We start from the raw sequence: 4,229 nt of genomic DNA, 5'->3' as shown, positions 1-4,229 counted from the left end.
TCCATCACAAATATTCATCTTTTCTTGGAATTCAATAAGTGACAATTGCTTTTCTAATAAAAGTTCTTTCCTTTTCCTTTATTTTCTTATCATTTACTTTTATGCTTTCTCTCTTCTTCCCCTTGTCTACGATGAACATGCACTACAAGAAATCATCGAATTACCTAGGAAAAAATTCCTAGGAAAACAGACCATTTTCGTCGGAAAAATTGATTTCCGAAGAAATTAGCGAGGAACAATTTTATAGGAAATTTTGGGTCTATTCCTAGGAATTTCCGAGGAAATGTGCTTTCCGACGAAATACCGACGAAATTAGCTTTTGCACAGTCTGACACAATTGACACATGTTTTCCGAGGAATTACCTAGGAAACTTTATTATTATTTTAATAATTGTTTCCGAGGAAACTTTTCCTAGGAAAGTAATATATATATATATAAAAAAATCCCATATTTCAAATTTAATAATTCCCAGGATCCTAAACACAGCAGGAAAAAAACCAGCTCCAAAGCTTCTACCTAAATGCACCAAAAATCGCCTAGAGAACACCAACAACACTACAATAACACAGATAAAACACCAGTACAGCAACAGCTTCACCCAAACTCAATTTAAATTGGTGCAATGTTGTCGTCGTCCTCTACAACATGAACCTTACCCTTATCATTGTCTTGCCCAGACATCCCTGGTATGATTATACAATAAACAAAAATTAATATAATAGGAATGACTAGAGAGTCTCATGTCAATACATAATTAAATTTGCAGGACACAATTGACATAGTAATATTAGCCTATAAGATATATATATGTGTCAAGTAATGACTAAGAAAATAGTAGGAACATAATATGTATTATGGAGGAAACTTTCAAAGTACGGATATGAGCATCAATCAAACATGGCTGAAGAAGCGGAGGTAAAAAGATAATAACCTTGAATATATGTCATCCAAAGTTCATTGATAGCTAAAAACAGAATCATACAATACTTATATAAATAATTAAAATTGAAAAACACAACCAGATAACCTAGTTGCAGCAATGGATTGTGAAGACGCCTCGACTCTTATAGTCTTTGATTAAGCTTCTTCTATTTCTTCGATAACACCTCAAGTTGATCCAAGTTCCTATAAACATAGTTTAAATTAGATAAATCAAAATACATTTAATTCAAACACCATATGATTCACACACTAAAAATGCAAACAACCAAGACTACTTCAAAACTCAAAAATCAATACAAAACTTACCGCTTCTCTTTAATCTGATATATTTTTGAAAATAAGTACGAGGAGTAGTCCCATAGCTCCTTTCATCATCGCTATCATCATTTTCAACCTGTTTGATAAAAGAAAACCTAGTAAAGAAGTCGAATCAAAATTTTATAAGAATCAAACAAACTATATTCACAATGTATCAGTGAACAAAATCAACATACTAGTGGGAGATCATTAATTGCGTCCTCAAGGTTTAATGCATTGGCCAGCTGATAATTTTCATATGTGGAATATGCAACATGGGTTCCTGCATTATGAAAGTACCCAAATCACATTGATTAGAACTTTACTATCACAACATGGGTTCCTTGTCTAAGGAAAGGCCACAAACATCTCTATTTCTATCAATTCTTCCTTCAAACTCAGCAAAGCTCAATTTTCTAAAAAAAAAACTATATTTTACAAAAAAAACTTTCATCAGTATAACTAAATTATATGCTAGCTGCAATGAGTTATGAAGGGAGCCTGAACATACCGAGGATAAGCTCAAATGACTCACTATAATTTTATAAAAAGTTACAATAAATAAATTAGTAACTACCGAGCATTATTTTCTCATTTGTCATAGTGGTAGCAACGAAAAACACCATTATTCCTAAAGGGCAAGACTACAAACACAAGGAGAGCAATGTAGGTGAGGTGAGGATTAAGTAATAGTAGTTTAGTAGGTTTTACTGTTATCACCATGAAACAGTTGTTTCCCATCTGCAAAATGTGTGAACAAAAGCATCTAGCATATGGTCATCAATTAAAGTTACAAGAAAACTTAACAAAACTTATGATAAACATGAATCATAAACCCAAAAATCTTATGAGAAAACAATCCAAAAACAACATTCAACAAAGATCGTATAAATCCCCTTTCTATTTCAAGTAATTTTCCTTTACATTTAAAAGATAAGAACAAGTAAAAGTTTCATATTCAATCCTAGAAGGTTACATCACTTAGATAATGAGAAGACGAAGATGTTAAAGAAGTAGAAGAATAGCAGCAACAGCAGCAGCATAGTTAGTAGTAATGACAGTGGGAATCAAGGCATAATGTATGGAAAAGATGTGACTAATATTCAGAGTAGCATATCTAGCAGTGAAAATTTGTTATCAGGCATATCGATATCAAAAATCCTAAAGAGTAATTTCCTTATTCTTCTATACCGATAACAAAGATTCATATGAATAAATTTTACCTTGAGAAAGTTGAGTAGGAGAGTTGAAGTGCAAACGACGGCGAAACCCAATAGCAAAACCAATTGCATAGAACTTAGAACTGAGAATGCATAATACAAATCTAGAAATTTACCAAAAAAACATAAAATAAAATAAAAGAGCAATACTAAGATCATAAAAAATGGGCAATACTATGATCATGGTACGTACAAGATAACAAAGAACATATCATAAAAAATGAGCAATACTAAGATCACACTAACCATTCATTTTCACAATGCTCAAATAGTTTTTTTAAATTTTTTTTTTTGTGAAAGATCAATTCGATTTTAATCTGTGATAAATGATCTATAGAATCCAAACTAGTGATGACTTACTAGAGTTGAAAGATCAATTAACAAAATCAGAAGGCAGATGATTCAGGTTGTAGCTTGCAGACTGACAAACATGCCATGATCAATTAACAGAACTAAGAAGTGAGAAACCCAACAACGGAACCTATTTGCCATGATTCAATTACCAAAACAAAATAAGCATATTAACAGAACCCATTTGCATAGAACCCCTCTTTCTCATAACTAAACCCATTTGCCATGATTCAATTAACCGAAGGATATTAATACAAAAATCAAATTAGAACTTAGAAGAATCATAACACATATTCATGTACAGAGCCAACACATATTCATGTCCAGAGCAAGATTCATTCAATGAACAGGACCAGATTAAATGCACATCACAATTTTACACTTAAACATTGTCAAGCAAAGACCCAACAAGAAAAACCTAAACTTGATCATTATTAAACATAGACCCAGCAATAAAATGAAAACTATTGCAAAAATAAGCATCGACACAGTAAGAAAGGTATGAACTTGAGCACTATTAAGCAGAAACCCAGTATGAAAATCGTAAAGTAGAGCACTAATAAGCAGAAACCCAATAATCAGCCCCACAAAATCACCAAAAAGAAGAACAAACTAACACATCAGCAAAAGAGATGAGTTTACCTATGAAGCAAAGTCAAATCCCAAACGAAAGATGCAGAGGAAGATGGTATCGGCGGTCAACGATAGAACTGGGTTGAGAGCAACGACGGTGAGATGGAGAGATCGTTGAATGGAGAAGAAATTTGGGGATTTTGGGATTTAGGTTTTCATGAAAGAGGGAGAACACTGGGGGTGAGAGGGGAGAGAAGTAACACGTTTTACCAACATATGCATATACCATTTGTTTTAGTTTAGCGTATGGACCCCAGGCTTTCCGAGGAAATAAATTCTCGGTAACTACAACCAACCACATAGCGCCACGTCCTCTGTTTCAAGTCTTTTCTTTGAATGTGGGACCCCTTTTGCCTGACATCTGCTTTCCGACGAATTTCCGTCGGTAATTTCCTCGGTAATTCCCTAGGTAATTTTTGTAGGAAAATCACAAATTTCTTGTAGTGATGAGTGAGTAGACTTCTCTTTGTCTTGGGATTGTTGGATAAGTCTAAATGACATAATCCTAATCAAGCCAAGCCTTAATCTTATGTAACCCTAATTTCTTATCTAAATTCACCGCTTTAAATTGGATCAACCATTATCAAACTGTGGAAACGAAAGTGGAGGGTTTGATAATTGTTTATCCATCATCTCAAATATCAATTCATAAAACGAAAGTGGAGCTTTGATATTCGAACAAGTGAAGTTAGACAAGGATTGGAAAGGCAGCGAAATAGTCTTTGCAATCTTTGAGACATATAGTTTCGATCTTCAAGGGAACTAATAATGATCAAGTCAGCGAA

The 4,229-nt window shown here is 33.4% G+C and overlaps 1 non-coding gene across 2 annotated transcripts; it reads right to left on the bottom strand.

The window, feature by feature from the left end:
* Positions 1-337: 337 nt before the first annotated feature.
* LOC25480897 (uncharacterized) lies at positions 338-3,679 on the bottom strand. 2 transcript variants are annotated; one of them, XR_005645957.1, is made up of 6 exons: positions 3,454-3,679; positions 2,464-2,543; positions 1,438-1,523; positions 1,250-1,337; positions 1,029-1,126; positions 338-684 (listed from the first exon to the last, which is right to left on the bottom strand). It is a non-coding gene; the product is annotated as an uncharacterized protein (transcript). The 2 variants fall into 2 exon arrangements; XR_005645956.1 differs by having other exon boundaries at positions 2,464-2,564; positions 3,454-3,678.
* Positions 3,680-4,229: the final 550 nt, after the last annotated feature.

The sequence above is a fragment of the Medicago truncatula genome, chromosome 4 (assembly GCF_003473485.1).
Source record: "Medicago truncatula cultivar Jemalong A17 chromosome 4, MtrunA17r5.0-ANR, whole genome shotgun sequence".
Lineage (NCBI taxonomy): Eukaryota > Viridiplantae > Streptophyta > Magnoliopsida > Fabales > Fabaceae > Medicago > Medicago truncatula.
The sequence above is the reverse complement of the archived record's forward strand: the minus strand, read 5'-3'. Positions and strand labels throughout refer to the sequence as shown.